Source organism: Grammomys surdaster, unplaced genomic scaffold (assembly GCF_004785775.1).
Source record: "Grammomys surdaster isolate TR1022 unplaced genomic scaffold, NIH_TR_1.0 126121, whole genome shotgun sequence".
Lineage (NCBI taxonomy): Eukaryota > Metazoa > Chordata > Mammalia > Rodentia > Muridae > Grammomys > Grammomys surdaster.
The window spans coordinates 2240583-2264185 of NW_021620929.1; the positions used below are offsets into that span (position 1 = coordinate 2240583).

Here is a 23603-nt window from a genome sequence, read left to right on the forward strand (position 1 = left end):
ATACCATCTTTTTAAGATTTTCTTTCAGTGAGTTTAGCACAAAGGTGTACGTACGCGAATAAGACTGACATGAAAATGGAAGGTGGTGTGTGGCACATACGACATGTATAAACATTTAGTCATCATGTATGCGTGTGTTGACTTGTATGCATCCTAGACCATCTATCAACCAAGTACTGAGGAAGCTACTCTCTCTCTCTCTCTCTCTCTCTCTCTCTCTCTCTCTCTCTTTTTTTTTTTTGGTTTTTCAAGACACAGTTTCTCTGTGTAGCCTGGGCTGTCCTGGAACTCAATCTGTAGACCAGGCTGGCCTCGAAGTCAGAAATCCGCCTGCCTCTGCCTCCCAAAGTGCTGGGATTAAAGGCGTGTGCCACCACCGCCCAGCTGCTACTCTCCTTTTTGTTTCTGTTGTTGAGAATGGTTGGTACAAGTGTTTCCTGACCTTAGAAATCATGTCTAACTAGCAGAAAGGGCATGGCAGTGGGGCAAGACACTTGATTTTCTGTCAAAGCTCTGCACTCTCTGTGTGTCCTTAAAGGAAGACTGATCAGGCAGTTTAGCTGTACACATATGGAAACCTGGGGAGCCTTCTGAATTATGGGGGAGGTTTCAAGAGACACGTGTATGGAAGGACTTCACAGTGGGGGCAAGCCTTACTAACTCTACCTACAAGTGCAGATCTTTCTAATTTTCATATTGGAGACCATTGCTAAGTTGTCCAGGCTGTGTCAGCACTAGGATGGCAGGCATGGACCACCACACCTGGCCGATGCTTCTTTTTAAAAGACATTTTATTATCGTGTATACATAAGCATGAAGTGTATTTGTGTGTGTGTGTGTGTGTGTATGTCAGTGAACTCACTATGTAGCTCAGGCTGGCCTCAAACTTGATGTCCTCCTGCCTCATCCTCCCAAGTTGCTTGGATTATAGGTGTGTGCCACTATGACAAGCCTTCAGGGACTTGCATTTTATAAAGCAAAATCAGGACAGATGGTATGGTAAAAGTTAACTTTTTTCCTCATGAGTTGTGCATATGTTTATTTGTAAAGCTATTTGCATGTATATGCATTTATTTTTAGAGGCCTCACAGTCAGTTGCTTTTAGCCCATAGATGTAGTGAGTCATTCTTTGAGGGAAATGGTAATATTTTACAGTATCCACAATGGTTTGGAAAATATGGGAGGTATTACAATGTTTAGTTACTCTGATCAGGCCTTTGTAGCTATGGAGAGAACCCTCTCTACCCCAGCCCTGGATTGGGTGTCCCAGTAGAATGAGACTGGCAGTTAATGTGTGTGAACACTAAATATTCTGATTGATGTTTCATTGGTTTAGGGTGTTTAGTGAGAGGAAAATTCTTGATTCTTGGCAAAGCTGGTGATTTTGAGCATTAATTGAATAAATCATATTTCCTTCTAGGTTGGATTGTTGTTTATTGAATTAGTTGACAATGGGGGAAAACCTGTTGGTCAAGAATGAGTTCCCCTCTGTTAAGTTTCTGCTTCATCACAATTGCTTAACAGGAAGTTTGTCTTTGTAGGCAAATGAGAGACGGACTAGGAGGACCTGACAATCCAGTTGCTGTGTCTAACCTTGGCCTCACTGTTTAACAAATGTTAACTTTTGTGTAGAGTTTTGTGATGTCAGCAGGAAGATTGCTTAGGAAATTCCCTCTAATGGTTAGGCAACGTAAAGGCCTCACAGGTCAGTGTAGTGAATTAGAAATTGGGACATTATCAAGAAAAATGGTGGGGAAAAAGAAAAATGCTTGCTTGTGGGTAGAGAAGTGTGCGAATGCAGTGAACATGGGAGCTGGTCTCCAGGAGAAAGACTTCTTTACAGAAGGGAAAGGCCAGCGTGGGCTCTACACCTTAACTGCTTAAGGACTTAAGCGAGAACCTTTAGCCACTTTAAGAACTGATAATAAAGTATACTTTGGCTGTCTGAGAAGAGACAGAGAGGTCTCAGTCTTCACTCTGTGCCTTCGTCTGTTAATCTTCTGCAAAGCCTGCCACCAGTTAGGCATTGGAGAGATACTTCTTTGAAGGAAGGGTGAAAAATTAACTCACCAGTACAGGGAAAGGCCAGAGGATTCAATAGAGTGAGAAACAAGTTGGCCGATAAAGTGGTTTGCTGTGTCCTGTCCTGCAGTTTGGATGTAAGTTGAACTTTGAAAAAGAGTATATTGTTTTAGCAACTAGCTACCAGCATAGTTCACTGGATACTTTTGTCACACCTGGATTTCCAGTTTAATTAATTAATTAAGACAGGTTTCATGTATCTCAGACTGGCCTTGAATTTGCTATGTAGCCATGGATGCCCTCGAACTTCTTACTGATCTTCCTGCTCCCACCCCAAGAGTCCTGGGCTTAGAAGGGTGTGCACCTAGTTAATGCAGTGCCAGGAACAGACCCTGGGACTCTGAATGCTAGGCAAGCCTTCTGCCAGCTGAGCTCCATCCTCAGCCTCCAGTCATTCTTGGCTCAGCAACATCAACAAGTGAGGACAGCTTGAGCTTTCTCTTGGCGTGGTGCTTTACTTAAGTGCTTTCTTTAAGTTGTGAGGACTGGAGTATTTGCATCTGGTCACTGTGGGGCTGTTTACTCACAGACAGGCCTGGCCATTCAGTGCCCAGGGAGTGAAGTCAGCACACTGTCACTATCACCTGTGGATGGTTATGCATCTGAGAAGTTAAGTCTCTTGACTTGAGAAGGGAGCTTAGATGGCTGCTAACACAGAAGAGGACTCAGGTGCCTTTGAGATGTGCTTTGCTATGACATTAATGCTTGGGACCTTGGAATTGTATGGCTCTTTGGTAATGTGGAATAATATGTGGAGTTTGCTCTTTCTGTTACCAGGCTGAAATTCTCACCCTTTTGTAGTTCTCATGAACTCAGGGCCTTTTGAAAGTATTTATTGCTTGACCTTTGTACCTAGGAAGCAGCTGTATTTTGTGAAAATGATACGGGCTTTACCTCCTATTAGATGGGGGACTTGGGAGAAGTTCTTGAGAATTAAATATTTAGGTGGTTTTTGTTTTTTGTTTTTGTTTTTTTTTTTTTTTTTTTTTTTGAGACAGGGTTTCTCTGTGTAGTCCTGGCTGTCCTGGGACTCACTCTGTAGACCAGGCTGACCTCGAACTCAGAAATCCTCCTGCCTCTGCCTCCCAAGTGCTGGGATTAAAGGCGTGCGCCACCACTGCCTGGCTAGGTGTTTTTTTCCCCCCCTCTTTTTTTCTTTTTTTTGAGACAGTTTCTCTTGTAGCCTTAGCTGTCCTAGAACTCTGCAGATCAAGCTAGCTTGAACTGAGAGATACACATGCCTTTGCCTCCGAGTGGTGAGGTCAAAGGTGTATGCCACCACCTCCCGGCTTAAATGTGGGTAATAAATATATGAGGCCCGGTCTGTCATAGGTATTTAATACTGCTGGGACACTTTGGCTATAGTGTGATAAATATAAGTTCAGTCTTCACACTCTCTCTGGTCTTCTAACTAGTTAGTGTATTTTCTTACAGTTTTTGTTATAGTTTGTTAGAATTTGTGGTCTAATGAGAAAACTCATAAAGTGGAAAAAGAATGTTAATACAATTTGGATTTACTGTACTGTTTATAGGTGTCATCTTGTAAGTTATTGATTAGTGTGCTTTATTGTTTCTTTGGTTTACTTGATGATTAGCTATTGTGGGGTATTGGCCTTTATTGAACTGTAAGCTCACACTTACTGTCATGTGTTTTGAGAATAGTCTGTATTCCAGTTGAACACTAAGGCTTTGAGTAATATATGTAGGCTTAATGTCTTTTCAGCAAACCAGACGATTCTTTGCTAGGTGTGTCAGTGAATATTGGGAGGTATTTGAACCCTTGCTTGTTTTCATTTGGCTTGCAAACTACGTTTGTAATGGTGGAAGAGCTGTCCTAGAAAACAGACAGGAAGTTGATTGTCTTGGATGATGGGGACAGTGTATGTGGACGGTTGAGTGAGGTTTTAGTTCCTCTCATTTGTGGATCATATGCTGTTTGTCATACATGAAGACTAACATTAGCTATGTTTCATTATTTGTTATGTAGAATACTTCTCTCAATGCCAAGGTGAAGGGTACTGCCCCAGGCCCTTCACGGCCAAGATTTGTGCCTCAGAGATCCACCATTCTGTCTGGCCCTTCTCTCCATTCTTGGTGGCTGTCATTTGCCGCTGGTGCCATGGTGGGTGTATGGATTGCTCTCTGTCTTTCAACAGTTACCGAAGTGCATGTTTGGGATTTTGTTGAAGAAAGCTGGATACAGTAAACGGAAAGAATCTTGGAAGATGCTTGACTGCTGTCTTTTCTCAGACTAGTCTGAAGGGAATCCCCCATTCATTCAGTGGTGGATCTGAAGTGCAAAATACTTTCCAGGTAAGCCGTTGCCTTGTGTTGTGTTGTTTTGTGGACTCACCTCACTGAAAGACACCTTAAAAAATCTTTTCAAAGTTGCATATTTAGGCTCACACCTGTAATCCCAATACTTGGGAGGCTAAGGCAGGAGGATTGCTGCAGGTTGGAGGCCAGCTTGGGCTACAGAGTGAGGCTGTATTTCAAACAACAACAAACAAATCCCCCCCTCCCCCCCATTGCTAGAGGATGAAAGACATATTGGATATTTGTGCCTAGTGTTTGTGAGTCAGTGAAGGGGCTATGGCAGAATTACCAGTAAAAACTGCATAATGTAAGGATTACAATTACCGCCTTAAATATCTTCTCATCAGATCTCAACAGAGAATATTGTAAACAGGGATTTGGGGAGTTCTGAGGGGATAGTTTATAAAATAAGTGGCCATTTTGAGACATTTTCTTGCGTGGATTAATTGTTGATAATGGGCCAGCTAATCTTTTATAGATACCGTGTAAAGTAGTAGTCTATCATCAGGACTCCTAGAGGGTCTTCTCAGGAAGATTCACTCTGTGTAGCAACTGTCGAGAGCATTGCTAACTTCTAGGCACTGTTGGTAGGTACTTGACATGTTTTTTAATTGGCATATGTGTCGCTTGGATTTTAGACAGTGGAATGAAGCTCAGAAGAAGTACTGAGGAAGTGCAGGTTACCCAGGCCATGCAGCTAGTAAGTGTCAGAGGCAGATTCAGGCCTGGATTTTTATGTTCAATGAAGTTTGTATTTAAGCCTTTTGGATTTTCACTTTCGTTTTTTAAACAGTGAAGTGTGTGTGTGTGTAGGTGTGTATATGTGCTCACTGTGTCTGTTTCGGGGATAAAGGTTGTACATGGAGGCCAGGTTGATGACAAGTGTCTTCTCAGTAGTTCTTATACCTTATTTTGGAGACAGGGTCTCCTGATGAACCTAAACACTGGTTTTTGGCCAGGAGACCAGTGCTCAGATAACAGGTGTGCCACCTCAGGCTTTGATGAGATTTGTATTTATTTATGTATGTTATTGTTTTAATTTATGTGGGTAAAGATCAAATCAGCTCCTCATGCTTGTGCAGCAAGCACTTTACTAACCGGGCCATCTCCACAGTCCATCACAATGGAGTTTTACTTGAGGAACGCGTGCTAGCTCATTGTTTGGCATGGTGTTCATCCTAGTCAGGGTTACTGTTGTTATAATGAAACATCATGCCCCAAAGCAAGTTAGGGAGGAAAGGGTTTATTTGGCTTACACTTCCACATCACTGTTCATCCCTGAAGGAAGTTGAGACAGGAGCTCAAACAGGGGAGGAACCTGGAGGCAGGAGCAGATGCAGAAGCCATGGAGGGTGCTGCTTACTGGCTTGCTCCTTATGGCTTGCTCAGCCTGCTTTCTTTACCAGCCCAGGATGATCCCACTCACAGTGGGCCAGGTCCTACCCCATCAATCACTAATTAAGAAAATGCCCTAGAGACTTGCCTGCAGCCCTATTTTATGGAAGCATGTTTCAGTGGAAGCTTCCCCTGTCCAGTGACTCTAACTTGTGTCACGTTGACTCGCAACACAGTATTTTAGTAATTTCTGGTGTTCTGTCTGCTTTGTGAAAATTCAACAGATCTTTAGTCAGTTGTTCAGATGAATATAAAAGTAATTTAGGAGCCTAAGAGAGGCACAGTACATTATAATACTGTGTGCTGTATACAGGGAGGGATGCCCGCCCATTGAATTTAATCCTACATTTCCCCCATTCCTTCATAGTATTTTAGCTTCACTCAAATAGCTTACAGCTCAAATGCATACACTTCTTTAGGCATGTCATCTGTCAGCCTGACAGGATAAATGTTTTCAAGTAACTCTTGAAAATACAATTTTTTCATTATTTAACATTCCTTCTATTCCCCACACCCTATACTGTTTGAAAACTTTGTGTTACAGACTGACATTCTGACTTGTTTCAGTTGGATTTCTTTGCATTTGCTAATATTCTAGCACAGCACCTTAAGAGCAGTGGGTCGTGGCTGTTGCAGTAGAAAGAACAGGCAGTAATTACTGAGCACTCCTTCTCTATGAAGACTCATGTAGGTAATGTTTAGATAGGAACTCACATTTCCTTACAGAAACCTGGTGAGGTAAGAGCCCTCAGTGCTTCCTTGCCGAGGGAGCCAGTGGCTAGAGTGGCTAAATACTGTGCTCAAGAGCATTGATGAGAGAGGGAGTCCAGGCAGCAAGGTTCAGAGACTGTGCCTTTATCCTCTGTGCTCTTGCTTAGAACCACATCCAGTCATGGACCACAGGCTGAAATCCTGTCTGACACTGTATACAGCTTTCTTACTTTAGAAATTAATGAGGCTGGGTGTGGCAGTTCATGAGCCCGTAATACTAATATTGGGAGTCTGGCTGTGAGTTCCCAGAAATCTGATTCAGTCATTGTGCTCAAAGTGTGTCTTTAGCCTAGGGCTAGGGTAATATCAGTAGTTTTACAATACTGTTAGTAAGACCAGAAACTAATTTATAAGTTAACAGTGATTATATATATGTTGGCATGATTAGTACATTCTTTTCTTTTTTATTTTGAGACAGAGTTTCATGTAGCTCTCAGGCTTACCTTGAACCCACTGTATAGCTGAGGATGGCCTTGAACTTGTGATGTTCCTGCATCCACATGGGAGTGCTGATAATTACTAGAATGCACTATTATACTGTTTTATTTGATGGTGGGCATCAAACTCAGGGATTTTGTGCATGCTAGACAAGTACTCTACCAACTGAGCTACATTCCCAGCCCACGTGTTCTCTTATACAAGGATTTGCTAGATGCTAATTTATATGCTAGCTTAATTCAGAGGGGCCTGCAGACTCTGCCCAAAATGACTACAACATTCTCTTTCTATAGGTGAACTTTGCCCAGCTCAACCTATGAGTATCAATCCTTTTTTTTGGGGGGGGGCATCAAACAACCTTTTCACGGGGCTTACACATCAGATATCCTGCATATCAGATTTTTACATTACAGTTTAAAACAGTAGCAAAATTACAGTTATGAAGTAGTACAGAAAATAATTTTATGCTTGGTGGGGGTCATCACAACATGAGGAACTGTGGTAGAGTCACAGCATTAGGAAGGTTGAGAACCACTGGCCTAGCAGGTCATATCATGGTCTCAAATCTGTTAAGTAAGATTATCTGCTGAGTGGCTGGAGAGAACCTTTTCTGTTTTTGTTTTTTGTTTCCCATGGAGTGGATAGATTTCTTGAAGGCAAAACCTCACTTCAAAACCTTTTCTAATTAAGGCATTCAAGGTTTTGGGTTTTCCTCTGTTTTTCCCTTTCCTTTGCTTTTTGTTTTGAGATAGGGTTTTGCGTAGCCTAGGCTGGGCAGGAACTTGTGGTCCTCCTTCATTCTCCTCAGTGCTGGAATTATAGCTGCATGCCTCTACTGTACTTGCTTTTAGAGCAACTAGGTCACTAAGCACATTCAGCTTGAATGGACTTTTGACTTAGAAGTCCGAGAGGTCCTTGTTTCTTCCTCTTTTCTTTTTTCTTTCTGTACACGTATTTGTTATTTATTGGTGTGTGTACCAGTGTGTGTTCATGTAGAGGCAGAAGTTGATGTCTTTCTCCATTGCTCTCCACTGTATTTACTTGAGTTCTCATTACAGTGAGCTTCACTGAATCTGGGATTCATGGATTAGCTAGTATAGTTTAGCTGCTGGGATGGGGATTCAGACTCCCCTCCTTCAGCTTGTAGGACAAGAGCTTTTCCACTGAGCCCCCCCCCCCCTTTCACTTCGAGTTCCTTTGTCACTGCTGTGACCCATTTTCTGCTCTTAAGGAGATGGTTGACTTACCAAGCTTATGTGACTTGGTCATGTAGTGTGCTGCACATAGAGCATACTGAGGATCCCATGCCCAGTGGTCCAGTCTCCGTCGTTACAGCGCACTGCCCAGTGGAGCTTGTTTTCAGCCTACTCTGCTATTGCTTTCATTTTGTTATTTTCTTTCTGTTCTTGATGTGGAAAGGGTAACACAAATAAATTGGTATTTTCAGAAAGTTTGCTTGGTAAAATGAATGCAGGATGAAGAGGCTGAAGGCAGAAATGTGTCAGGCTTAGTGACAGTGATAAAAGGGAGCCAGGGTGCTTGCAGGAGGGTTGACAGGGTGCTGTGCTTTGTGAAAGTTGTAGGTAGTGGATCTACAGAGTTTAGGGGTTGGTTTTAGTAGTAGAATTGAGGAGTGATATCATGAGTTTTAGATTTTTTTCTTCTGCCTTGAGCCCTTGGGTAGGTGTTTGCTTTCTTCCTTAAGATTGGTAATACAGTAATAGAATAATACATGATATTAGGGGAGAAGAAAGAATGAGTTTATGTTAGGTGATATTAATAATGAATTTGATTCACCTATAGATGAAAAAAACCTAAGGGTAAAGGTATGTAATATTGGTCTGAGCTCACCAAATAGGGACATTTGGGAGCTTTGCCTTCATGTATGAGATTGCTCAAACACAGACTATCTGGGAATGGCAGCACACAGGGGATGGGCTGTGATGTTGACCAAGAGATGTGGCTACACTTCTCTCACCTGACTTCCCAGCAGCCTGCTAGTTCCTGTTCCCATCCACAGATGAGATCATTACAGTAGGTGCGGCTTCTCACTCTAGCTAATCAACAGAAAGTATACGCAGTTGTTAGTGTATTTCTTAGAGTCATTGTGCTCACTGTATGTACAGCCTTTATTCATTCACACGATTTCAGTTCTACATCTGGTTACCAAAAAAGGAGGAAAATAACCTGAGCAAAGATGGCAAAGAGATGCTTACCCTCCTAGCCAGCCTCAGTTTTGAATGTTTCTTACCTAGCCACTGGTGAGTGCAACCACCAGTATTTTAAAAGATATTTTAAACATCACAACATGAAGCCTAAATACAAGTCAGCCATTTTACCTACTTGTCAGTTAAAGCAGCTGCTGTTCTAGAGCAGGAGTCAGAATTAGCCATGTTGGAATAATCGAGATGTTCTGTTGGTCGCTCGTATAGCACTTCCTTTGGGGAGTTAATTTTGAGACAGAGTCTCTCTGTGTGGTTCATGAGTTCTCTGAGCTCAAATTCACCATTCTTTTGACCAGTGGTTCTCAACCTTTCTAACATTTTGACCCTCTGATGTAGTTCCTTATGTTATGGTGCCCCCCCCACTCATAAACCTACTTTGTTGCTACTTCATAACCGTTTGACTACTGTTACACAGTGTAATGTAAATATCTGATATGGAGGATATCTGATATGCAACCCCAAAGGGATGCAACCCACAGGTTGAGAACCACTGCCTTAGTGGCTTTTGAAACAGAGATTTCTTTGTTTTTATTTCATGGGTGTGGGTGTGTGCATGTATGTATGTGTACCTCTTGTGTGTAGTGCCCACAGAGGCCAGAAGAGGGGTTAGAGATGGTTATGAGCTGTCGTATGGGTTCTGAAGAGATCCAAGTGTTCCTAACTGATAATTTAGTTCTTCATGTCCTCCTTAAGGGATTTTTAGTGTTTTTTTTTTTTCTATATGCTATATTTATCTTAATCACTTAAGACTTTTGGGAGATGGCCATCAATATTTAACACATTTTAATGTAAATTATATGTATCTGCTGTATGAGTCATAAAGTATACAATGCAAAAGAAAATGTAAGGCTCTTGTTCTATCACACCCAACCTTTTTCTATACATGCCTATCTAATTTTTATTATTATTAATGTTTTTATTGTTGTTGTTTTATTTTGAGAAGAGGATCTCATTTTATAGCCCTGGCTAGCTTGGAGCTTGTTGTGTAGACCAGAGATTTGCCTGCCTTTGCTTCCTGAGTGCCAGGATTAAAGGCATGCTCTATTATGTATGGCCTGGACATTATTTTTTTAAATTATTTTATTTAATATTATTTTATCTTATGTGTATGAGTGTTTTTTGTTTGTTTGTTTGTTTTTGCCTGTATACATGTCTGCGTACCACAAATATGTGCCTGGTAATAGAGGAGGCAAGAAGAGGGCATTGGATTCTCTGGAACTGTAGCTATAGACCGTTGTGAGCCACTATGTGGGTGCTGGGAATTGAATCCAGGTACTTGTGTTCTTAACTGTAGAGCCATCTGTACAGCCCCTGAATCTTAACTACTTTAATGTAAAATATGATGTGATCATCTTAGCTATCAATTCCTAAAAGGACACTCAATTTTTAGGGGATGATTTTTAAAATGCAAGCTGATTTATTGTATAAATAGGCTGTAATTTGTGTAACTACTCTGGACTGATGAATGATATGTGGATCATTTTCAGTCTTTTGCTGTAACATATAGTACTATAAGAATAACTTTGTATATGTGCCATTTTACATTATATCTTTAGGGCAGATTCTGAGGAGGAGTTGGACTAGGTAGGTACTTTGAAAGATCTGCCCCTGCGCTGGGGGGTTTGTCTCAGTGACTTGCCTAACATGTGCAGGGGCTTGAATTTGATCCTTAGCATTGTACCTTGCACAGGCTCTGCCTCAGACTGCACTCATTTCCTCATGGTGTTAAGTGGACTTTAAACTGGAAGCTTTAAAAATTATTGTCCTTGTCCCTGTCCAGCCCCCAAATGCAGGCCTTCCGCTTGATGGGTAGTTGCTGTAACACTGAGGTTAAGCTCTTTGACCTTGCATGAAAAATAGCATATGTTCATGGAGTTGGGAGTCAGACAGAAGCATATTTTTGTGCCCAGCAATCATCATAGGCCGCCTTGGCATCTTCTCTCTGTTCTCTCCCTAATTATTTTCCTCCCTCCCCTTTTTCCTTTCCTTCTTACCCTGGTACAAGTCTTTTCTTTGTTGCAAAAACTTTTGAGAGTAGTTGCAAACATTTTGATATTGTTGCCCTGAAATTTGTACTTAGTTGTCTCTGCTGTCTTAATTTAGAACAAGCATTTATCATTCCTTTTCCCCACTGACTTCTCGGAAGAGCTCAGTTTAGTTAGTTGCCTTATACGTGTGCAGCGATGTGCAGCATTCCACATTCATTTATTTCCTTACGGTGTCATTTAAATTGCTTCTTTAGCTTCGAGTTCCTGTAAACTGGAGCTTTGGTGAGCTGTATCCAAGCTAAGCTTTTTGTTAGGAATGGTTCATCATAGGAGAAATGTCCCTTACATCAAATCACATCACCAGGCAATAAGAACTGTGCTACATTGTTTCTTGGTTAAGGTGGCAGCAGCCAGATCTCTGTAATAATTGCAGTTTTCCCTCTGCTCTTGGCAAAGTTGTCTGCAGGGCACTGTTGGACACCTTGTAACAAGTCTTTCTTACTCACAGCTCTTCACCTAGAGACTCCAGCTTCCCAACCCTCAAGTCTTTTATTGCAGTAGAGTTACAAAATTGTGGTCTAGTTGTCATTCTTCTTTTGTGTATTAACTAGTGTTCAAAGAGCTAGCCTGATTCTCCACCTTCCTTTCTGTGCCATCGGTACTCTCGTGGGTTTTTGTTTATTCCATGTGTTAACAGTCAATTACCAGCCTTACTGATTCTCAGTGTCCCAGATTTGGTTAATGAGAGCCCCTTCTAGTAGCTCCTGTTTTCTTTTGATGTGGCCCTTTCAGTCTTTGTGTGTTTCCCGGCTTTTTGGGGCCAGATTGTCCCAGGTCTATGTCGTGTGACACTGTGGCTTTTTATGGGGCTATTTCTAGAAACGATTTGTTGTCACTGTTTATAGACTCTTGAGGTAGACAGGCAGGGCTAAGAAGTACATTTAAAAGGAACTATGAGTTCATCTTACTTCTGATTCAAATTTCATATTACAGTTTTTCCCCCTCTGAGCTTGATAGTCTCGATATTGAAAAATCTAAGGGATCTTGTTAACACACTGGCCACATGCTGGCCATCAAGGTGAGGTGTACATGTTACATAAGTAGGTAAGTAATGTCTTCATTTATTCTCGAGCATGTCATTTTTAGTATTATGGGGAATACAGAATAGAATCAGATGTATATGTTTCTTCCAGTAGTTTTCAGTCTTACATGGAGAAATCAATGTGTTTTGTGTTGTGGGAGTTAGAAAAAGACAGTTTTATAAAGGGTGTTTTATTTGCTTACTTTGTGAGTGCTGATTATATTTGTGTGGTGTATGCATACACATGTATGTTTGCACAGGAGCCCTGAGTAAGGTGTTGGGTTCTTTCTCTTCAGTCTCTGCTTTGTTCTTTAAGATAAGTTTTCTTGGTGGTTCTGGAGCCTGTGCTGTTTGGGTTAAGTTATACAACATTTAAAAGTACATGTGGAACACTCCCAACATCTACATGGCTGCTAAAGTCTGAACTCCCAGCCTTATGCTTATACAACTAGATCGAGCCATCTCGCCAGCAAATAAGACACATTTTAAAAGCTGGTCTGTGAGGTGTGGCAGAGATTAGAAATGGACATAGATATACTGTGTCAGGAGACTGTCATAGCAAAGATAATTAGGGGACAATGGTAGAAAGTTGTCTATCTTGTTTTCTCTTTAATATTTATTTATTTTTAATATGTATAGACACTTTTTGTGTATGAGTGTTTTATCTGCACATATGTATGTGCACCATATATGTGCCTGGTGCCCATGAAGATCAGAAAAGGCCTTCAGATTCCTTGAAACTGGGGTCACAGATGGTTGTGAACCACTGTATGGGTGCTGGGAACTGAACCCTAGTCCTCTGCAAGAGCACTAAATAGTCTTAACCATTGAGCTGTTTCTCCACACCCCTTTAATTTTTTATTATGTGCATGTGAGAGCAGGTATCTGCTCACTCTCATGTTCTTTTATGAGGCAGAGTCTAGCTATGTAGTCTGGGCTGGCCTTGAATGTATGACGATCTTACCTTGGCCTACCGAGGGGTGGGATCAGCAGTATGTGTTACCTATGCCTGGCAAAGGGCGTGTGATTTCTATGATAAAGGATGAGTAAGTAGTCCCGTGGATTGCGTAGCATAGCTTGACGGAAGCACTGAGGTATATGAACTTGCAAAGGTCCATTATAACTAAATTTGGACTTCTTTCAGGTCACAAGCTACAGACTAGTTTACATATGGACAAGAATTCCACAGACAGTTTTATTTGATCTGCTAGATTTTAAGAGTTGGGACCCTGCATATCAACACACCCATTTCTGGTTTTGTATGAAAAACTGGAGCATAGTGGTCACTGGCTTCTTGAAGCAGAGCTCCTGCTCTCCTGTCTGCCTTACAGTCCTCCCCTGCCCTTCTCTCCCCTGCCCTCCCCTCCCCTCTCCTGCCCTCCTCTCCTCGTGGTACCTGCTGCTGCTGCTGCGTCTGGGCTTGTGATTCTTGCGTGAAGCAGAGACGAGTGCAGTGGCTGTGGATTGTGGAAGGTGAGCAGCGTCTGGGCTTTATGAAGATTATTCTGGAAGTCAGTTTGGAGGCTCCATTGAAACAAGAAAAGTTGGAGCAGTTAGTAGACTGTTGGGTTATTCTAGGGGAGAAACGACAAGCTAGTGACAGATGGCAGAAGAGGAGGCCGTGAGTCATCTTAGCTCTGGGCTGGATAGCGTACTGATAGATGTGGGCACGCTGTGCCCAGGAGTTGACACAGGGTGGGAGTCTTATAAAAGACGTAGCTTTCCGTGAGTGTGGACGTGCACATCTACAGTGTGCTTGGAGGCCGCAGAACAACTTTTAGGGGTCAGTTCTGTCCTACTGTGTTGAGGCAGAGGCAGGAGAATCCTCTCACCATAGGAGTGATGGAATTACAATTGTAGATACCCAGAATTTTTTTTTTTTTGGATTGAACTCAGGTCCCCAGGTCACATGGCAAAATGCAAATGCCATCTTGCCAGACTTGTAAGTTCTTACAAAACTCTTTAAAAAATAAAGTCCAAAAACACATAGTATGATTGCTACCCAGGATATGATAGAGATCACTTCCAAAGCCCGTGAAGAGTTCCCAATGCCTGCCAGCTCTTGCAGAGGTTAGCGCTCGCTCTCTCTCTCTCTCTCTCTCTCTCTCTCTCTCTCTCTCTCTTTCTCTCTTTCTCTCTTTCTCTCTTTCTCTCTCTCCCTTTTTTTTGTTTTTTGTTTTGGTTTTCCAAGACAGGGTTTCTCTGTGTAGCCCTGGCTGTCCTGGAACTCACTCTGAAGACCAGGCTGGCCTCGAACTCAGAAATCCGCCTGCCTCTGCTTCCCAAGTGCTGAGATTAAAGGTGTGCGCCACCACCGCCCGGCCTAGCTGTATCTCTTTAGTCATATGTTCATATACTCTGCCCATAATTATATCTGTGGCGTTCTCCTGGTTTGTGCATCTGTGATGCTTGCCCCTTGCATTTTCCGTGTCTAGTTCATCGCTCGTCTTACTCGGCAGCTGGACTGCTGAGTGCGTGAGCGCTAGTGATAAATAATGGAGCTGCTCCCAAGTCTTGCTTGCTCTTGTGGACAACACTTCTGAGTAGACAGGACCCAACTTTCTGTTGAATATACAGCTCTGACATTAGAAACGTTGGCTTGTGGTGGGCATTGGTGGACATAGGGAACTTAGAGAAGTCAACTGACATACAAGAGTTGGGCTGTGGATAGCATACCGGGAGCTTAGAGAAGGCTCAGGTGTCCTCTGAGCCAGCTGCAGGTGCTAGTTCAGTTTAAGCTTCTATCACTAAGGTAGAGTTCTACTAGAATCCATCACCTGATGGTTGCCAGTCCTTGTCGGTTGGCCTAATAGGTGTGTGCTGTTATCTTTATTGTAGCCTTTATTTTTTTAATTAGCTTAGTAGAGTTGATATTTAGTTAAATGTACTACTTATTTTAAGTGTAGTGTTTTGAGTTTTCAGAAATACATGTGTTCATATAACCACTACCATAATCAACAAATGGTTTCTTTCTATGCTTTTAAAAACCTTCTGCCAGGCAGTGGTGGCGCACGCCTTTAATCCCAGCACTTGGGAGGTAGAGGCAGGTGGATTTCAGAGTTCAAGGCCAGCCTGATCTACAGAGTGAGTTCGAGGACATTCGGGGCTACACAGAGAAACCCTGTCTCAAAAAACCAAAAGAAAAACCTTCCTCACTTCCCTTTGCAGTCATTATCCTTCTCCCAGTGTCCCCAGTGTCCTGCTGTCTGTAACTGTTGGTTAGTTCAATCTGTTCCTGAGTCTCACATGAATAGAATCATTTAACATTGTATATACTGTGTACTCAGTTATGTTTGTTTTGTTCTGCTCAGCATGGTTTTAAGACACATTCATTCATTCATTAAAATATTTAGAGAGAGAGAGAGGGAGAGGGAGACGGAGAGGGAGAGGGAGAGGGAGAGAGAGAGAGAGAGAGAGAGAGCACGCGTGCGTGTGTGTGTGTGTGTTTGAATACATGCACATGAACAGGTGTGTTCCTTAAGGCCAAAAGGAGTTTGATCCCGTAGCGTTGGAGTTGCAGACATCTGTGAGTTGCCTCGTTTATTCTGTGGGTGCTAGAATTGAGACGTGGTTCTCACGATTATGCAAGTGCACCTTCTTTTCCTACTGAGAACCATCTCTCCAATTCCAAGAATTGTTCTTGTTCAAATTCTTTTTATTGTTAGAGTGTTTGTTAGTATTGTTTGATTTTTGGGAATAGTGTAAGAGAGCATTATGTAGACTTTTGAGGATGTTTGTTTCCAGGTAGATGTACTTAAGAGTGGAATTGTCGGCACAGTTCGAATTCAGAGAGAAAAAGCCCCCTTTTACACTCTTAAGAGTTGTGACATTGTGTGTTTGGGTTTATCTTACGTCGGCAGTTCTCCAGTTCTTTGCATATTCCTACCAGGGATCCTGTTATTCAGTTCAGTTCCAGTGCTACCTGGTGTTTGTGTTAGATCCCAGCTTGCCCTACTTCAGACAGCACTTCCCAGTCCCATGTTGTGACCTGCTTACCTTGGGAGTTTCCACAACCCTCTTCCTCATGCTCAGTAATCTGCGCAGAAAATTCGGGGAACACTTTACTTAGGGTTACTAGCTTTATGAAAGGGTATTATAAGATTTGTTTATTTTTATTTTACAAGTAGTGAGTGCTTTGCCTGCATATGTGTATAGTGCCTGAGGTGGCCAGAAGAGGGCATCAGATTCCCCGGCACTGATGGGAATTGAAGTTAGTGCACTTAACTACTGAGCCATAGCTTCAGCCCCTTGAAAGGATGTTATAAAGGATACAAGGCCACCCTCTATATAGTGGCCTCCTATAATTTTTACTTAAATTCCCTCCCTCCCTCCCTCCCTCCCTCCCTCCCTCCCTCCCTCCCTTTCAAGATGTATTTATTTTATGTGAGTACACTGTAGCTGTCTTTAGATGTACCAAACAAGATCATCAGATCCCATTACAGATGGTTGTCAGCACCATATGGCTGCTGGGAATTGATCTCAGGACCTCTGGAAGAGCAGTCAGTGCTCTTAACCACTGAGCCATCTTTCCAGTCCAGATTTATATTTTCTTTTGCAGAAGTATCTACTTGTATTTTTAGAAAAAATAGAAATAATATGAAGCAAGACCAAAATCCGCCAAAGCTCCCTTGATAACTGCCTTTTGCTTTCAGTGTGTTGTGGTGCTTTCTGAATTGTGGTACCCCATTGTCTGTCTGTCTGTCTTTTTTTATTTTTTTTTTCTTTTAAATAGTTTTATTTCTAAGCTAGAGTTACAGACAGTTGTGAGCTGCCATGTGAGTAATAGGAATTGAACCCAGGTCCTCTGGATGAGCCGTCAGTTCACTGCTGAGCCATCTGTCTCTTCAGCACCCTCATAGTCTTTCTAAGAACGTGGTCATTGACATAAAGTAGAGCTTCCTAATGTGGATGGAATGTTTTAGACAGTTTCAAACACTGTCAGTGAAACTAGTGACTTCATAGAAAGGTAAACTGAGGTTTAGGAATGTTTCATCTGTAGAATACCAGATCTTTACAGCCTGGATTTTATAAAATTTATTTTAAATTTGATTAACTTTTTTGAGACAGTGACTCATGCGACTGAGGCGTCTGTGATTATCCTGCTTCCACTCTGGGATTGCAGATGTGCACACCACACCTAGTCCCTGTATCTGTTTGGACGAAATAGTAAAAGGTTTGTTGTGATTGTCCAGTTGAAAATCATAGAAAACTCAAAGCTATTTAAAGCTAAGAAAGGGAATTTTTAATTTGAGAAGAAAGGTATATGTGGATCTAGGTTAGAACATGGCGTCTTCAGCATTCCTGATTGCATCTCTTGCCCAGCTTAGTGGGGAAGCGATTTCTCTGTTGGCTCCCACACAAGTCTTTGATTCAACCTTGGCGTGTGAGCACACAGAAGCAGTGGCTGACTGGGTGATGTGGTAAAACACAATGGCTGTTCAGCAAGCCTCATGGTTAGGTTTACTTTACCTGTACTTTTACCTTTACTTTTTATATGTGTATTGTTATTTTGCCTGTTTGTGTGTTGTCTCTATTGGAGCCTCTGGAATGGGAGTTACAGACAGTTGTGAGCTGCCGTGTAGGTACTGGGAATTGAAGCCAGGTCCTCTGGAAGAGCAGCCAATGTCCTTAACTGCTGAGCCCCCTCTAGTCCATCCTGGAGACTTTTCTAGGGTTGGCTTGCTGATTCTTTGCTCACTCAGCAGGTATTAATTGAGCTGCTGTTGCATACAGATTCAGTGAGGACCTGAGAACACTAAGCAATAAATTAGTTTATTTCTTGCTGATTGCTTATAATCTTCTATTTCTTGTAATAAAACACCTGGTTATAACAAGTAAGTATAGTTTTTGAGGAAAAAATTAATAACTTTTATTACTTTCTTGTTATAGTTAAACCTATTTTTAGCTTTTTAATTTGATTTTTTTTCCCCTGAGACAGGGTTTCTCTGTGTATCCCTGGCTGTCCTGGAACTCACTCTGTAGACAAGGCTGGCTTTGAATGCAAAGATCCTTTTGCCTCTGCCTCCTACATGCTATGATTAAAGGCATGCCCCACCACGACCCAGCTGAATAATTTCAAAGAGGCAATAATCTCATTTTCTTAGCCTCTTGCCCTCATCTCTCAACTGTAGTAGCTGTTTCTTTTTCTACAGATTCCACGTACACATGTGTATGGAGGTCAGAGGTCATTGTTGGTTGTACTTTCTCAGATGCTGTCCACATAAGTTTTTGAGCCTGTATCTCTCTCTCATTTGGCCTGGAGCTTGATTAGCTAGGCCGATGGTCAAAAACCTCCAAGGACTGACTGGCCTGTCTCTTCCTCCTCAGCTTTGGGATGACAGCTGTACACTATCAACCTCAGATCCCTATTCTTGCAGGGCAAGCAGTTAATTGACTAAGCTAACTCCCTAGCTGCCTTTTATCACCTTTTTTTGTGAAAGTTGTATGTGCATGGTTGTGTGTGCATGTATGTGCATGTTCGAGTCAGGGCCAATCCTCAGGAAGCTTGTCTGTCTCTTTTGAGATAAGGTCTCTCATTGGCTTGGTGCTCACCAAGTAGACTAGACTGGCTTTTGGGTGATCCCAGGTGTCTTAAAGATGTCCTCTCTGCCTACCCTGAACTGAGATTACATGTCTGTGCCACCAGGCCTGGCAGTTTTGCATGTGTTCTGAGGATTGACTGTAGATCCTGCTGCTTGCTTGCATGTTGCTGACTGAGCCATGTCCCAGGATCCTCTCTGAAGACCTAACTGTGCAGCTGTTCTGCATGGCAAGTACCAAGCTGGAACTTGCAGTCCTGCCTCTGCTCCTGGTTCCTGGGGTTCCAGGTGTGTCATCACACTTTTGCATTCTGTGTTTGCTCCATTACTAAAATGTTCACTATGCTGGTGACATCAGTGTAGTGACAAGTTTTGAGAATTCTGGAATTTTGGTTTCTCTAAAAAACACAGAAATACTATAAGAAAGTGCTTTGTTTTCATCTCAGGTGTGGAACGTGGGGCTGCTTCGGATTGTCAGTAGTTGCTGACCATAGCTGTCTCTCACTCTAGCAGGGGCATGGTTTTTGTGATTGTGTGACATTTGGAATTCTGGGAACTTTTTAGAGGGTATATAAATGATAGGGCCTCTGAGAGGGGTGGTTGATGGGTTTGTTAATGGTGTTTAAAGAAGAAACATGAAAGAGATTAGATTCAGATCAATCAATCTCTCCCTCTCTCTTTCCTCCTCTCTCCCTCTCTTTTTCTCTCCCTTTCCCCCCTCCCCCTCCCCTCCCTTCCCTTCTCTCTCTCTCTTCCTCTCTTCTATCCTTCTTTCTTTCCTATCTGTGATAGCGGGTGAAACTGGGGGATAAAGAGTGGGAAAAAGAAGAACCCACGAAGTAACAAAGACCAGCTACATATCTGTGTTACTGGTTTGTGGAGTATTTTAATTATTTGCTTATAGCTAAGTCAGTCACAGAGTTATTGAAACAGTTGTGTTAAAAGGGTTTTGGGCAAGTTGGTAGGAATCCTGTATCTCTTTATATCGGGCCTTTGCCTGGCTTCGCTGCTTCCTCTGTGAGCAGTGTTGCAGTGCACCTTTAGTCACGAGCACGCCTGCAGAATCACTTATTATCCTTGTTAAAGGCTGACTTTACTATTGTCTGCCGTGAAGATTAGTTGCTTTGAATGGCTAAGTACTTACAGCCGAAGGCTAGAGATGCAGAGGACCTGGCTGGAAAAGCAGTGTAAAGACACAGACACAAGGGTTATACACAAGGGTTAATCCCTGGCTTCAAGTAGTGAGAAGTCTCCTTACCTGTAGGGAACAGTATGGAAGGACTCACAGAGAGTAGTGGGAATCTCTTACTGAAGCCAGGGTGAAAGACAGGCAGAGTTGTTCTGGGTCCCTGGTGGGCCATAAAGCACACAGCTTTATTACCTAAAATCAATTAAGGTATGGGAACAGTAGCCATATGGGAAAGAAAAATGTGAATTTAGTTATAAAATTATGGACTGGTGATAAGGCTTAGGGAGCAAAGGCAGCTCTTGGCTAACTGGATTCCATGCTGGACCTGATTCTATGCTGGGACCCACAAGTGGAAAGAGAGAGCCCATTTCCTTAAGTTAGAAGGAATAATACTGCCCACCTAATACTCAGGCACACAAAATCAACCAACACAAATGTAATACAGAATTTAAATTATGGGCTAATAAAACACGTGCTCCATGGTAGCCAGGCTTGCTGTTCTTCACTTCCAGATTGTTCTCTAAGAAGCAGGAATTTTGATCACCACTGCTTTCTAAGTCTGCTCTTTGTAAAAATGTGAGTGTTGAGGACCTATGATTGGGGTGTGTGTTTATTTGGGGAAGTAGGGCCTGATTAACTCTGAAGTTGTTAATGTTTAGAGCTAGCAGAGGCTTGTTTAAATGGTGTTCAGGTTTGAGTTTCCAAGGTTGCTAGCAGCATGCATTTCCCTTCTTGTTTTTAATTTAGTTTTGATGATTTTCTTGCTTTTGTTTTTCCCCTGAGACAGGGTCACTCTAGCCCAGGCCGTCTGGGAACTTACTATATCATTCAGGTTGTTCTCAGACATACTCTAGCTCAGGCTGGTCTGCAGAGTGTGGCCATCCTGCCTTCTGAGTGGCTGGGATTACAGGTTTGAACTGCATTCCTAACTCACTTTCCTTTTAAAGCACTAATCTATAGTTTACAGAGTCCGCAATCATGTTAGATGGAGAAAACTTGGGACAGTTTTGCAGTAGATCTACAAAAGAATTTTCAAATAGCAACTGATTTCAGTCTGTGGGAGACAGTGAGGTGGGGCTTGTGGACAGCGTTTGCACTGTAGGGAGAGTTAGCCACATCTCTCCCTTTAGTAAACTGAAAACTGTACAGCATTGTTTACAGACACCACTTCCCATACCAGAGGATTGGATTTTCTCATTTCTTACAATGTTTGCTGAAGCATATAGTATACTGGCCTCTATAACAAATATTTTTGAATAAATAAACAAATAGCTTAAAATGAAAAAGCTAATTGTCCTTGAGCCAACTTCCTGAAGCAGTTATCTCCTCCTAGGAAAAAACAAGACTATCATATGGGAAGAAAGATTTTCCCATATGTTCTGTTCTATATAAAACACGATAAATTTTGCACTCTCTCACATGAAAACTTGGTGTGCTAGAATGCAGTAGAATCTTATGCAGACGTTTCCAAAGACTGTTGAAGTTTTTGGCTCGTGAGGTAGAAAGCCGTGGAAGGGATGAGGCTTGAACCTGTGTCTGCGGTGCTACATCAGTTCATTTTCTGTTGTTGGGACAAAACACCCATGGCTGGTACTTTCCAAGAGGAGAGGTTTATGGAGATAACAGGGTTGGAGGCTGATAGTCTAGGATCTTTTTGGCTCTGATGAGGATCTTGTGACATTACAGATGAGTTTATAATGGCAGGAGTGCATTCAGAAGAGATCATGTGGAGACTAGGACAAGATCCTCTCTCGGGAACTGAGACCCCATGAGCTACATTATTCTCAATGTGACAGTGTTCCATGACTTAACCACCTTCTAGGCCCCTCTTAAAGGCCCACCACCTCATAGTGCTGTCATGCTGGTTAGCAAGTCTTCAGCACACAGGAACCCTGATGGCAGAAACCCATGGAACCATAGCCAATGGGAAGGAAGGATGTAGACAGTACTGAGGACTTGCCTCTCTGCCGCTTGTCCTGTCAGGTGGAAGTCCTCCCGGTGCTGGGCATGGTAAACCGGAAGCTGCCATAGTAAAGTATGGGTCAGTGTGGTTCCTCTTAGGTGGAAGATCACTGGCTTTCTGACTGGAGCTCAGCTACCTGGTAGGTAGCCATAGGTGTGAAAATAAAGCTACAGTAGCATCTTTGCCACCTCAGAGCGTAGTCAAGCTGATGGCTGTTTTATCCCCATCTGCTTGTCACCTTCACTGAAGGCCGGGGACAAGCTGCTGTGATCAGATCCCTGAGTAAGGCTGGAAAGGCCAGTGTTTTATCCTCAGGACATAGGGTCCTGAAGCTTGGGTGCTATATTTCCAGGGGTATGTGGCTGACTGATAGACTGAAATAAAAATGATTGCATTTTATTCTGAGTATTTTATAAATATTAAAATGGGACCATAACTTTTAGTCCTGAGTTAGTGCTTTTATTCGCTTAAAGCTTTTTAAATTAAGTGTATTGGATTTTGTTTGTTTGTTTGTTTTGTTTTTTTGTTTTTTCGAGACAGGGTTTCTCTGTGTAGCCCTGGCTGTCCTGGAACTCACTCTGTAGACCAGGCTGGCCTCGAACTCAGAAATCCGCCTGCCTCTGCCTCCCAAGTGCTGGTATTAAAGGCGTGCGCCACCACTGCCCGGCAGGATTTTTTTTTTTTTTTAAAGATTTATTTATTTATTTTATTTATGAGTACACTGTAGCTGTCTTCAGACACACCAGAAGAGGGCATCGAATCTCATTACGGATGGTTGTGAGCCACCATGTGGTTGCTGGGATTTGAACTCAGGACCTCTGGAAGAGCAGTCAGTGCTCTTAACCGCTGAGCCATCTCTCCAGCCCCGATTTTTTTTTTTTTTAAACGAACATTTATCTAGGTCATGAATGGGCTCCTGCTGGATGGTCCTATGTGGCAAACATCATGCTTTTCCTATGGGTACTCCATAACTTACTGTTTGGTCCGTGTTGCTAGTGGTTTTGTGTGCTATTATATTTAGTATGATTTGATCTGATGGATGTCTTTGTGTTCCTAGATAATGTCTTTATTTCTTCCCCTTAATATAATATCTTATTTGTAAAGTGATGAGTCGATGATACACGTGCTTTTCAGACTTTGAATTCATGTGGTGCAGTTGCCCCTCAGAGGTTATATATGCCAGTTACCCAGTTACACTCCATTAGGGCTGAGAAAGGAATAACAGGTTGATACAGTTTGAATTAACCAGGGGGATGTACCAGTTTGGAGAGTTTTAATATTAAACAGAGAATAATAGGTGGTGTAAATTAGAAAAGGAAACGCATTTTGGAGTCAGAATTCTAGTTATAACACACTCCCCCCCCCCCCCCACACCATTTAAAGGAAGGATTTTACATACCCCAAGCTGGCCTGGAACTTGATATGAAGTAGAGAATGGCCTGCTTCTAACTCACGAATGCAGTTCATGGTTGCAGGCAAGAGACATTTTCTTAAGTGGTGTAGCCACTGACAGTTTAGTTGTACATGTTCCTGTAAATAACCCCTCACTCAAACTCCTATAGCAACCTTAATTAAGCTCCATGTGCTGCTCACAGAGCACGAAGAATGGTAGGGGA

General features: G+C 42.3%; 1 protein-coding gene across 4 annotated transcripts in view; it reads left to right on the forward strand.

Moving 5' to 3' along the window:
• Positions 1-23603, forward strand: part of Fbxw11 (F-box and WD repeat domain containing 11) — a 98264-nt gene that overhangs the window by 5702 nt on the left and 68959 nt on the right. The window contains exon 2 of one of the 4 annotated variants that reach the window (XM_028756493.1): positions 4239-4395. The exons of 2 other annotated variants lie outside the window; for them this stretch is intronic. The gene's annotated coding sequence lies outside the window, so the exon portion shown is untranslated. Of the gene's footprint in view, positions 1-4238; positions 4396-23603 lie in introns of those variants that run through there. One more of the 4 variants, XM_028756495.1, reaches the window with a different exon arrangement.